This window comes from Anthonomus grandis, chromosome 16, assembly GCF_022605725.1.
Source record: "Anthonomus grandis grandis chromosome 16, icAntGran1.3, whole genome shotgun sequence".
Taxonomy (NCBI): Eukaryota; Metazoa; Arthropoda; class Insecta; order Coleoptera; family Curculionidae; genus Anthonomus; species Anthonomus grandis.
In genome coordinates this window covers 5,837,790-5,852,148 of record NC_065561.1, presented here as the reverse complement: position 1 = coordinate 5,852,148, position 14,359 = coordinate 5,837,790, and the positions used below count along the sequence as shown (strand labels likewise).

Sequence of the window (14,359 nt, the reverse complement as noted above, 5' to 3'; positions counted from 1 at the left end):
ATCCTAAGAAGACCATCTACAGTCACCACTTAGGCTGGCCTACGCCTATTTAAAAAATTTAAGGTAAAATTAGATTAGCGTAAAAACTCTTGTAATATTTTATTTCGGGAGTACGAAACCGTTTTTGCAAGAGGGAACATACTATATAGAGCATTGTTTGAGTGATAAAGTTTAATTCTGTTAACTTTTAAGGGTTAAGTTGGATGAGGGGTCAAATAAAATCTAATTCTTTAAAACTTTTTTTGTTAATGCCAACATAATAACATTATTTTGTAGCTTACACACCAGCAACTTGATATCCTCAGCAATGAATAAACCAAAAGGAATCATCAAAAAATACAACTATGTTGCCCTTTTTACAGTCTAACGAAAAGCTTTGATTTTTCTATTCGCCCTGAAGAAGGCCTAATATAGGCCGAAGCGTTGGCTTAAAAAAAATGTGTTGGCTTAAAAAAAATGTTTTGAAGAGCTTGGATTTTAGTTGACCTCATATCCAACTTAACCCTTTAAAGTTAATACTATTTAGATTTAAAAAGGGTGTTTATTTATTATTATTTAAACATATTTTTACATTATTTTAAAGATTAGAATAATATTTTCCAATCTGTATACACGCTGGAAAATCGATCATTATGCATAGAAAAATGCCTAATGGCGAAATATGACAACACGCACGCATATATTACGTACGTTCTGCTACTCGCCTGCTACGTCATTGTTTTCCAGTAAGTTAGCAAGCGTCTTACTTGAATAGGTAATTTACTTGGAGGGTAACTGTATTACCTGCAAAGGATTTACATCATAATCTTAAACTGTGTATTGCATAATGAAAATTAAAAATAAAATTCTAATAATTCTCTAAATTTGTCGGCCTAATAGATTTATGTTCGATAATGGTCTCTTTAAGATAAGCTCAAAAATAACTCATCTGGTGATAAATCCAAAGATCTAGAAGGTCATTTAATATCGCTAGTCCTACTAATAAAACGGTTAGGCAAAGTATTTGTTAAAAATTATTTTACCATAACCGCATTAAGGCGGCTGTGCTGTCTTGTTGAAAATAGACCAATCACAGATTTAAATCTGGGGGCATTTCAATGGTAGGAAGAACTTGGTTTTGCAGCAAGTCAAAGTATTTTTGGGCGTTTAAAATACCGAGAATGAAAAATGGTCCCTTAATATGGTCTCCCAAAATTTTTATTTAAACATTCAATTTTTGAGAATACTGAGTACGGAATTGAAATACCTCTGTACTCATATTTTCCCAAATGCAATATCGAATATCAAAAGGATTGTGTTTCCTATGCAGTCGAAAAGAAGATTTATTTGAAAATAAAATATTTCGCATACAATTTTATTTTCGCTTGCTTTTTCCATCATGGTTTCACAAAATTTCACTTTAATAGTTTGATGGTTCATACGCAGTTCCTCTCCAACACTACTGTTGATCGTATTGAATTACTTCTAGGGCACTACAAACCATTTTTTGAATGACACTCTTGAAAACGAAGAAACATATAAAAAATGAAACCAAATTTTTAAATTATTTTTTTCGAAAGGAATCGGTCTATTTTGAAATTAAATTAAAAAAAATTCTTACATAAAATGAAATTAAATTAAAACACACAGCAAAACGAGACATGCTAATATTATTATTTTTATTCTGTGAAACGCAGTGTGAAGTAAGTCTATGGCTTTTAAAGGCCTGATGATGCTCTAGCTAGAGCGAAACACGTGTAGCCTGCGGTTATATGTTGTGACACCGTGACTTTGTGTTTTCTTTGTTTTCGTCAATTTTGTGTATTGGTCTCTTTGAGAATAATGGATAAGATTTTTGTAAAAGAATAAAAGTTATGTAATTTCATATTGAAAAGGAAGTATATTATAATACACATTGATTAAAAATATTTGATTTTAGCTTTTTGCTTACAATATAATTGAAAGTAATATACACAAAATCCTTCAATTCAATAAAATATAAAACATTCTATCAAAAAACACGCTAAATAATAAAAAGCTGTCGATAAATTGAAAGCAATTTTATATTGAAAATTTAAATGACGAATAACCAAAACCAAAAAGGCATTTAAAAGCTTTGTACTGTTCATACCAATATTTTACTAAAAATTTAAAATTTAATTAATCCAATTTTGGATCCAAGGCAATATTTTTACACGAGTATTATTTTTCATAAAACTTTTTTACTTCTTAAAATGGCAATTTATTTTTGATAATGTTTTATTAGACTATTTCGCTTAATTTATGTTACCTAATTTATCGGTAATACATTACGATTTAAATCTCGTAAATATCAATTTAGAAAATATCTCATATGCTTAGTTATTGAAAATAAGATAAAAATCTAAATATTCCCGTATTAAAAAGAAATAGGTTAGCCTTTAACGGAACCTTTAATTATAATTAATTCAATTTAACTCAAACAATTCTTAAATAAAATAACTTTTTTCTGTATATACCCAACTATACAGGAACTGCTTTAGTATCTTTGTATTCTTCTCAGGGGATGTTTTATTTCCTCTTATTATTCTTCATAATTATCATTATTAATCCGACACTATTATTAATTTTCCTCTTTATTAGCCTTTCCATAAAAAACTCAAAGCCATTCAACTCAACTCATTTATTGGAATCTCGAAAACAAATTTCTACAGGGGATGTTAAACATTTTTCGGCTCGATTTTAAATAAAAATCTGAATCTGCCTTTCGGCCTTCTGACCTTTAGATGACGAAACATTTATATATCTTCTGTTACATTTATAGTTTCTGTTACATTTATATATGGTTCTTTGTGGTGTTGCACGATTTACAATGATTTCTATAGGGTATTATTTTATGATGTATTTGATTTGCAATATTTTGAAATGAAAGCCTTATATCATAATTAAGTTGCGTGAGAAGACAGGTGGTCCTTCGAAATCCAGTGAATCAAAACCCCTCCAATCATCATTAAAGACCATGCATCGATTCCAGTCAATATTCATTTCTCTCTCTCTCAATAAAGTGATCATAGTGACTCGAATCAACCTCTACTTTTATTATTGTTTCATACCACTTTTGTTCTACGAAACATATGAATATTTGTTAGAAGAAATAATGAAAGTTAAATAAACAATTTCAGAATTTTCAAGGAAATGATAATTTATATTTTTGTATTATTTTTCGAACATAGGCTTTAAAAACGTTAATATATTAATTGGCAATTTAACATAAAACAATCCCGGAACACTATAAAATTATACCTAATATTGCAAACCAGATTGTTTTTTTACAAATTTTAGATATAGACAGTGAGTCTTCATGAATCATATCGATTGTGGGAAAGCTATATTTAGGAAAAAAAAACATCTACATTATGTTTGGTTAGGGTTCCTTGTAGACGCTTTAAGTCAATTTAAATTAGAATAACTTTGTATAAGAATAACTTTTCCGAAAAATTGTAGTTTTTGAAATATTTGCTATTAAATATTTATACTCGTAACTAAGTATATTTATACTTTTAACTCGTAAGAGACACAATTTCGTTTTTCGTCGTTTCCTTTATTCAATCAGAACTTCTTGATCCAAATTCATATTTCTTTTAAATACGTGAATACGTCTATTTTTTTCTTCTTTTTAATAATTGAGCTTGTGAGATAGCAATTTCATTTTTTAAACTTATTAGGATATAATTGGTTATTTTTTTTATTCTTTAGTTTTTGACAAAACTAAATTTACGATTTGCACTAAATTCTCCAAATTCCTCATAGTATTGATAAGTAAGAAAGATATTTGGGAGTCTTTTCTCCACAAAATAAATGCCAGTCTTGTTTTAAAAATTATGCATTTCGATGAGAAAACTCATCATTGTTATTAATTATTGTGGGAAATATAAATTAAAAGACGACAAATAAAATATTTAACGCCCTCCCTGTGCTAAAATTTCCTGGAATCGATTTCCCAATCGACCGATCTATTACCGCTGCCTGGAGGAAGAAAAACCACCGGCAGCAGTGCGAGAATAATAATTACAGATGAAAGACGATTTTTAGTTAGGATGCTCACATCAATTAAAGACGGTTATTTTAAGACGATTAACGACGTTTAGTTATAAACTATAGTAGAATAGTGTAAAGACCTGTAAATATTTAAATAATGTGTAAATAAAATGTGTATATAAAGTTAGCCAGTGTTTTCCTGTCTTTGGAGCAATACAATGCCTATAAAATTGGGGTTTAACTGAGATTATTGCGAAAAGACAGGTATCTAGACAGGTATATACATAGTAAAAACCGCGATATTAGCCTGATAGAGATATCAACTGTGATAATTGGTTTGTTGTGGCTAAGGGAGGTTAAAAATAGATTTCTGCTTAAATATTGTGAAGCGGAAACCCCTAAATTTTTGACTTTTATGAGTGCTTAGGTTTATTTATTGTGACTAAAACGATGACTTTTATGGAGGACCTTATCGTAAATTAAAAAGAATATACCAGGTGAGTCACATTAAACTTGTATAAACTTTGAATGCAAGGACTTAAGAAAGACTGTTTTTTTTTTAAATAAGAATAAACGACAAGTGACTGATAACAAATGACAAGATAATAAGTGACTAATGACTGAAGACAGTAATATAGAAAATAAATACTGAGTGCTAACATTCAAAGATTGTGCTATTGTATTGATGATAGAGTACACGAGCGATTAAATATCGTGGTCAACATCGCAAGTGATTTGTCGATTTCTCGGTTCTCTTTTCGATGCTGATTGGTGGGATCTGACAGATGCGCGTCAGATACTGTCAGTTACGCTTATGTTTTGAAATATTTTAGATATTTTTAATTTGATATTGAAGATTGTTTTTTATGAATGTAATTATTCTAAAATGGAAAAGTTTAAGTATACCGAATGTGAACATGAATATTCATCAAAACAAAGTTTATTAAGACCTAAAATTAGTAAACATAATCTAAAAAAACTGAAGGTAAGATTTTTTAAATTCTAAAATATTTTTTAGATTATTTGACATCCATGTTAATTTTTTTTCTGGTTTTGTAATTAATAAAAATTATTGTTCTTTTTTATAACATTAAATATCTTGAAATCTAAGATAAAATTCTCTAAATACTTAGAGATCTAAAAAAATAGAATTCATTTCTAGTTTGTGCTTGGAAATGTTTAGAAGTGGAAATATTAGAATGGAAATGTTGGAATCAAAATAGCGCCTGCAGTTTTTCCACAAACAAAACTGATCTACTTATTTAAAAACACACAATTTTAGAATCAATATACGACATTTAGAATTTAAAACCAGCGAAGAGTTCTTACAATAGAAAAAAGATGAAGAAAAAAAGTCTGTATCAAGCTTTACTTCCTGTGGTGGTAACACTGATAAGATAAATTAGGTATTTGTAATGGACACTTATGTTTAATAATTAAGCTTAGCAATTGCGACAAATTCATTGGTATAAGAGGCCATTGACACCTTCAAGCCATACCAAATTATAATACTCCAAAATTGCAATAATAACATATTTGGAAATAAGTAGATCTATACGTGTATATAGATCTATCTATACATTACTTATCGGTTCAATGTACTTAAATTATTGATAGCCATGACTATTTCGGCGACTGTATTTTTTGATGAACGTTAATTGAATATATTCCGACCTATAACAGAATAAGTTGTGTCTAATTAATAAGGGCACGTAGTGCTACCCCCGAACCTGTCCTGATGGGAATAACCCAACATTACATGTCAGTCCCTACGTGTCGCGCTAAATTATTAAAATTTGTCAAAAAGAAAAATTAATGTGAAAAGTAGACAAGATCAAACAATAATGGGAAAAGGCCAGTCGAAAGAAAAGGAGGAAATAATAATCGCGCAGTCAGGAAATACTGGATGTACAACGGCTAATGGAAGTACAAGTACTGGGCTTTCCTTAATTGAAGTTGTGGAAGTTGTGGCTGTAGCAGCATTAGTATTACTGATACTGTCTTAGAAGGCCAAGAAGAGCACTAAAAAGTCAAATAGCAAGAGACATTGCAAGAAGCTAGCAGATCGCGTAAGAAGGTAAAACTGGTTGTCCACACCGGAGCCAGCACCGAGGGAACGTTCCTAGCAGTTGCGCAATGCGGCTAGGGCGCAACGAGGGATACCAACCTGTCAATATTAACAACCCCCGAACCCAAACGTTACATGGCACACATCGTTACATGGCAATACATTACATACAACAAAACCCACGGGATAAGTTGGAACTTCAAGAGCAGGAAGATGAACAGCATAAAACGTTTAGTAAGCTAATTTTTATTACTAGTAGTTTTTTTTCCTCTTTTCATTATTATAATTTTAATTAGTATGTAGAAGTTTTAGGACAAATGAGCGCAGAATTTATTGAGTTTTAGATAGAATTACACAATTTAAACTTAATTTAAGAAAATAACCTCAGGTTCGTAGAGAATCAGTAGATAGGAATAAAAAGTTACAAGAGGAGCTTAAGGGTTTAGAAAATAAGTATCAGGAAATAAAACATAACTTTAATAAGGGCGTTCATGATAATCAAGTAGTAGTAGATATTAAAAGAATAGTTACAGATATTCAATCTAATTTTAGTTTGTGTAGGGAGTCTCTATAAACTAGATTAAAGGAAATTGATAAAAATAAGTTATCGATATATTGATGAATCATTTACTTACTAAGCAGTCGGCTACTGCTCTAACAACTTTATTAGTTAATGCAAAGCAATAAAATAAGACTATACAGGAATATGGCAAAACAATTGAACAGCTTATGCTAGATGTCACTTTATCTCAGGCAGTTCATGAAAATTCTGTACCCATTCTAAAGCAAGTTAATGAAAAAACCGCTATTAACTCTTTTACAAACGGCTTAAGAAATCGCGATTTAAGAACCATAGTTAAGGCCAGTAATTATGCAACTTTAAGGGATGCAATAGATAGTGCGTTAAACGAAGATATAATCAAATCGCCGGCAGACGTGTCCGGAAATCTTTTTCATTTAAGGGGGCAGAATCATAGGCATTCTCCAAATCATTCAAACTCTCGAGGGAGAGGTCATCAAAATTTCTATAGAGGTAGACCTAATAATCGCGCAAATTTTAATAGATACAATAACAACAATTTTAGAAGCAATAACAACTTTACATATAATAATACCAATAATAATGAGACTCGAGGTCGAGGATCTTTTGCAAATCGCCGACCCTTGCGAAATTCTTATTATAGGCGTCACCGTGCACCGTCAGGTACTGAAGTGTATATTGCTGAAAATGCACCAGATTCCGCCGGTAGTAGTAATAGTACTAATAGTGATAGTACGGTACTATCACTAGAGAAGAGCCCTAAATAAGGCTGAGAAAAATTTATAGAAAAAGAGTTATTGGTCATAGTATGGGCCGTCAAGCACTTTAGACCATATTTATTTGCCCAAAAGTTTACAATTTTATCTGACCATAAACCATTAATTTACTTGTTTACTATGGTTAATCCATCAAGTAGGCTAACAAAATTTAGAGTAGTGTTAGAAGAGTATGATTTTACAGTGAAGTACGTCAGAGGAACAGATAATGCTACTGCTGACGCGCTTTCGCACATAATATTAAAGTGAGACGAGCTTAAAGAAACGAGTAATAATGTACATGAAAAAATGTATGTAATGACAAGAGCACAGTCAAAAAATTTAGGAAATCTTGATTTAAAAGACAATATTTTTTCGGACAATAGGCTTGATCACCCTGTTGTAGCACAAATATTAAAACCCTCAAAATAGTCAATAGAGTTAAAATTGGTACCAAAAAAACAAAATTGATGAAATTAAAAAATACTTGGCCAGGTATAAAATCAAAAAATAGTTTTAATAAATACAAAAATATATTTTATGATAAAAGTTTGCAAATAATTTTTATTAACCAAGATTATCGAACAATGTCTGACTTAGGTGAGTCATTCGTTAACCTGGATAAAATGTGTACACAAAATAATATTGAGAATTTTATTATAAAATGCAAACAATTTTAAATGATTTAAAGAAAGTTAAAAATGTTTTAAGTAATATTTCTATAAAAATTTATGTTTTAAAAAACATACAAAAAGTTGGAAGTCCCGAATTAAGACAAATTATATTAAATGACTATCATATCCTGTCAACGGGCGGACATGCGGGAATGAAGCGCATGTATAAAAATATCAAGAAAAGTTACTTTTGGCCAGGGATGCAAAAGGATGTCGAAAGTTTTGTAAAAAGGTGCGATGAGTGTCAGAGATATAAGCACTCAAAGCCCAATAAAGCACCTATGACAATAACCACGACAGCCTCAACAGCCTTTAAAGATGTATTTTTTGATTTAGTAGGGCCTTTATCAATAGATATCCAAAATAATAAGTATATCTTAACCCTGCAGTGTAAATTGACGAAATTTGTTGAATGTTGTTCCATTCCAAATAAAGAAGCAGAAACGGTAGCCAGAGCGTTTGTAAATACTTTTATTTTAAGATACGGAATTCCCCAAAATGTAGTTACAGATAAAGGATCAGAATTTTTATCAAATGTCTTTAGAGAATCTTGTAAATTGTTAAACATTAGGCACTTAAATTCTACTGCGCATCATCACGAAACACTAGGTGCATCACTAAACAATAGGCCAATAGTTAAAGAAAATGAAAAAAGCAGAAGCCTTAAAAGTTAAGGTTGTGTTAAGTGTAATACAAATGGTTTTGCATTTATTAGGGCAACTAAAACTGACAGAAAAATCTGTGTAAGATATTGCTCAACTCATTATGGCCATGAGCAAAATGTTGCTCATATTCTGATTTTAATGTCTTTTTAATGTTTTTTTATGTTTTTAATGTAATTAATGGGTAATTAATTAAAATATTTAAGACATTTGTGTAGAGTAGTGTTTGTCTACCCATCAATACAAAATCCTCCTGTTGTCTGGTAGCATAGTTATGCAGATCATTAAAAACTGTAATCTTTTCACAAATATAGTTTGGTAGCAATTTATTTTTTAATTTAAAAATAAACATGCAAGTACTAAATAATATTTTTTGTTTTACCGATAAGATATTTAGTATATTTAACATATTATCTACCGGTGTATATCTATAACATTTTAGTATTATTGTCATGGCCCTGTTCTATATGATTTGAAGTCTATCGACCTTGTAATCCGGAATACCTAACAAAAGTGTAGAACAAAATTCCAAGTGCGACAAAATAATACTATTAAAAATTAGCAATTTTGTTTGTAAAGAGAGGTTTCTGCCAATTATCGATAAAAAATTATTATTTTTTGACATTTTGCGTGTTATGCTGTCAATATGAGAATCAACATTCAAATGTGGATGCAAAACAACACCCAAATATTTAATTTCTTTCTGGTAGGATATTGTTTCATTATTTATCTTTACTTTATCTTATTACACTTAAATTTACTTGGGTTAACCTAGTTTTACTCCCAAACAGACAAAATTTTGTTTTAGCTGCATTAATACTCAACTTATTATTACACAGCCATTTGTATATATTATCGAAATCAAAGTTTAGATCTTCTTGCATCTTTTCAATATCCTTTCTCACAACATTAAGCATAGTATCATCTGCAAATAATGCTGAGTTACCTCTACTAATGACTAAGACAATATCATTAATATACATAAGGAACAGAATTGGACCCAACACAGTACCTTGTGGAACTCAATGATTAATATCTTCAGTAACAGATAATTTATGTTTATATTTGACCACTTGTTTCGTGTTATGCAAATAAGATTTAAACCAATTAGCATTGTACCTCGTATCCCCATTTTTTCCGTTTTAAGAAGTAAAATATTGCGATTTACCGTCTCAAACGCCCTTCTAAAATTCAAGAAAATTGCCAAAACAAAATTACCCTTATCTATTTCTCTATTAAAATTATGACAGATGTTAACTATCACAGTTTCGCAACAATGATGAACTCTAAACCCTGACTGATTTGCTGTTAAAATATTATTTTATCACAGTAAGTTTTCCGTAAACTGGTATAGTATTAATAGGCCTAAACTCACTCGCCAGCCTTGTGCCTGAGACCTTAGGAACCGGTAAAACTGTTGAGATCTTTCAATTTTCTGGGAATTCACCATATTCAAGCGATGTATTAATTATGTATAACACACGGTTACCCACAACTTTAAACACATCTAGAAGCACTTCTATTTTAGATAGAGTCAATCGCCATGAAAATAACCAGATAAGTTTTTCAATTATATTGGGCGATTTAAAAAAGCTTGTAGGCTATACCATTGTTAAAGAAAAAATAAAAACCCTAAGTCTCGGTCTCAAAATAAGAGACCGAGAGACCTATTTTGAGACCGAGACTTAGGGTTTTTACTTTTTCTCTACTTACGTAGATCTCTTTGAGATAATGGACAAGTTCTTTCAATATACCATTGTTTAGAAGCCCTTGGAGAATTAATGGAAAATCATCCGTTAATTTCAAAAAATATTTTTATACTTTAAACAGATTTTCAGAAAACAATGTTTTTTGAGATTGGTTACGAAGCGATATGTGTTGATTCAACATATAAAACAAGTGGGGAGAGGGCGTTCCTTTAATGTAGTGTCTTTCCAATAAAGAAACCACTGAAGTACTTTTTGGTCTTTTCAAGACCTTACAGTAGTGCCCCAAATGTCAATCCAGCGAGTTTTATGTCAGATGCATGTTGGTTTTATAACTCATATAAGTCTGTATTTACAAATACTAGCACACAAAAACTTCTTTGTGCGTGGTATATTGGAAGATCATGGCAAAGGGTTTTACATGAAAAACTAAAAGATAAAAAGGAAAGTTAAATCATTTTTAATGAGTTAAGGATTCTTCAAAACACTCAATCAAGAGAAGAATTTTTCGACTTTTTGGAAATATTCCTAGATAAAACCCAATCTTCTGAAAATTTGATACCTTTTAACCAGTATTTTACGCAAAATTATGTGAACAGGTTTGTGAAAATTCCAAAATCTAAAGCAAATTGGTTATTAATGGTTAACTGATATTTGTTTTTAGGGTAGAAGAATGGGCAGCATGGGCAAGAAAAGAGAGTTTAGTGAATACTAGTATATATAGCGCGAAGCATTCCACAAAACACTGAAATATGGGATTGATAGTCTACTTTGCGTCCTATTGAAACTCGACGATAATTATTTTTCGCAACGAATAAGGGCAGACCCACAAAAAGGATGCAGCAAATCAATGCACGACACCTAAATATGCTTTGTATGACTGAAGAAGACTACCCAATTAAAAAGAATGGCAATGGTTATTTCAGAAGCAGAATTATGTTATTTTTAAAAAAGGAGTGCCCCAAAAAATCGTGTAAGCTTGAATGTCGCATTTGCAAAATTTATATTTATTTATATTCCTGTTCATTTCATGATTCTCTTTACAGAAAAACCATATGCAAACACATTTATTCTTTGTGTCATATTGGAAAGGTGGAACAGGTCGTAGATAGAGTTGTAGAGCTAATAGATAAGAGCTTACAGTTAGCGAATGCTGTAGAAGAGGAGGTAAATACTGTATTAGAGTTGGAGAGGCATTGAGATAGATCATACAAAAGCAAAAGAAATTATATATTCTCAAATGTATCATTAAAAACAAAATTAAGACACTTCTTTGTTATTCATATTTAATGATTAAGTAATAAGTTTTGCATTTTTTATATTATGGTTCAGTTAGACGGTCTCTCTCAGAAAGTAGATAATAAAATTTGTTCTCCTTGACAAGCTAGTAAACAATTCTCCAATTTTCAAAAATGTTTAATACTTTTTCATTAAAAATTAGTATTGGCATACATGCAAACTCAATGAGTCAACTCAACGAGTATGCAGGTATACCTATACTTATTTTTTCATGGTAAAAGATTTTTTAAAACCTTTGTAGAAGGTCTCGCATGGCAACAATAATGTAACAATTCAAGAGTCCCTAAATTCGGCAATAAAAAAGCGCACGAAAGGTATTAATATTATTAAAAATAATATTCAAGATAATTGCGCACAAATATTAGCACTTGTTGATACGGATTCAGATTTATTAAATGATATTCACAAGCATCTAAAAGTTTCTGTATTGCCCTTGATTCAGAAAAAAATGTAACCAACTAATACTGTTAAGGCTTTAGAGGCGCAGCAAAAAAATTGGTTTAAATAAAACAATTGAAAAATAAATAAGGCTACCGAAACGCAAAAAAACCTTGGAAAAAACAAGTACCGTTCTAAAAGAAAGTTTGTTTAGTTCACGAGCAAGATTACGAGAATTTCAAAAAAAATGTTCTACTTGCGGTACAGAAGATTCCCAGTCCTTGAAAGATGGCATCATATAAATTGTATAAGAGATACTAGTGGTTCAGCAGATCATGTTAAATGTGATATGTGCTAAATTAGGCACATCAAAAATAGGTGAATTACTGAAATAGAAGTTATCCTAAAATTAAATATATATGTATTTTTTAAATACATAACCCTTAATTAAAATATGCCTTTTTAACACCTAATTAAAATCTTTAATTAAAATCATTAATATATTATCTATATTCTAAACAAGATCGGTATGTACAAATTTTATTTGTGGGCTCTTGTTTATTTATTTTATATGGGATTAACCTTAAAAGTTGGTTAGTTAAATTGAATTTCCATTTAGTTTCTGTTTAAAGCTGCAAAAACATTTTAAATTAAACAACACGGTGGGACAAGTTTACGCAAAATGACATTATTTGTATTGCTAATTTTTTGTGTTAAGACTGAGGGTGGAAAAGATGATTTAATAAAAGATATTTGTAAATGTTTGATGGATTTAAGGCTACTACAACGGAAAAAAGACTTAGAAGAAGACGATAGACGACGAATAGTCTGAAGATGAAAATACAAAAATGAAACATTATGCTTCCACTACTGCAACAAAACTATCAAAGGTTATGTTTGCAATAAATTTTAGAGATTTTGAAGATTCCATTCGTAAATTTGATGGACAAGGAACCTACCCAGTAGAGATATGGATTGAACATTATGAGGATTGAAGATTATGAGGATAAGGCTGACTTAATTGTTTCTGGTCTTGCCAAAATATTTATACAAGGTGATAAGGGTATCAAAACATAGGAACAATATTAAGTAATTTTCTGATGGATAATGAACTATTTACTTTTCGATTTTATGTTGTATCTGATAAAAATATAGGAAATAATGATTGCATAATTGGACTAGAATATTTAGAGAACGTTGAAATGAGCATTATACAAAATAGCGTGCAAATAACAAAACAATTTAGGTATGGAAATTACGAGAGAAGAAAAAGAATTTTTTCTTATAAACACGATTAATAAAGATGAATTGAATATTGGATTTATAAATGAAAATATTAAAAAAAGAAGTTAAAGATATTATCTTAAAGTATGTGCCTGAAAAAATAATGACGACAAATGTTGAAATGAAAATTATAATGAAGGATGATGAATCAGATGCATCCCCAAGATGTTAACCATTTTTTGAAAGGCAAATTGTTGACAAACAAGTGCAACAAGGGATCGAAGAAGGCATAGTGGAAGTCTGTAGTTCCGACTACGCAAGTCCAGTTGTAGTGGTTAGAAAGAAAGATGGTTTTCAAGATTATGAAGGACAGATATCCGTTGCCATTGATCGAGGAATAATTAGATAAACTACAAGACGCTAGAATTTTAAGTACATTGGACCTAAGAAATGGATTTTTTCACATATCAGTGGAAGCAAATATAGGTTATTTGTGACCCATCAAGGTCAGTTTTAATTTCGTAAGGTACCATTTGGTTTATGTAACTCGCAAGCTGTTTTTGAACGATTTATTATTCTGATTTTATAAAGATTTGTCAAACAAAGGAAGCATATTACCCTACATGGATGATCTTATTCTACCAGTAGCCAACCAAAATGAAGGTTTAACTAGATTAAAATTGGTATTAAATACAGCTACAGATTATGGCTTGAAGATTAATTGGAAGACTGTCATTATCGCAAGCAAAGTGTTGAATTTTTGGGACATCGAAATAAAAATGGACAACTTTTTCAATCTCAACTAAAACTGAACTAACTGATCTAACTAAAACTAATTCTCTCTGAAAAGCCGATTCTACATATTTATTAACAAGGAGGAGAAATGGAGCTTCACACTGGTGCTTCTATAGTTGGATATGAAGGTATATTGATGCAAAAGTCATATGATGACAACCTGCTGCATCCAATTTACTTTTTTAGCAAAAAGACAGACGCTGAAAGAAAATATTTATCTTAAGAATTGGAAGTTTTAGCCATCATTGAAGCTTCAAAGAA

At 30.5% G+C, this 14,359-nt stretch overlaps 1 protein-coding gene and 1 long non-coding RNA gene across 4 annotated transcripts in view; one reads left to right on the top strand and one right to left on the bottom strand.

Moving 5' to 3' along the window:
* Nucleotides 1-14,359, bottom strand: part of LOC126745931 (adenylate cyclase type 5) — a 652,711-nt gene that overhangs the window by 309,445 nt on the left and 328,907 nt on the right. The gene's annotated exons all lie outside the window — the stretch shown is intronic.
* Nucleotides 5,764-11,670, top strand: LOC126745935 (uncharacterized). Its single transcript, XR_007663755.1, has 3 exons — nt 5,764-6,298; nt 11,067-11,375; nt 11,449-11,670. It is a non-coding gene; the product is annotated as an uncharacterized LOC126745935 (long non-coding RNA).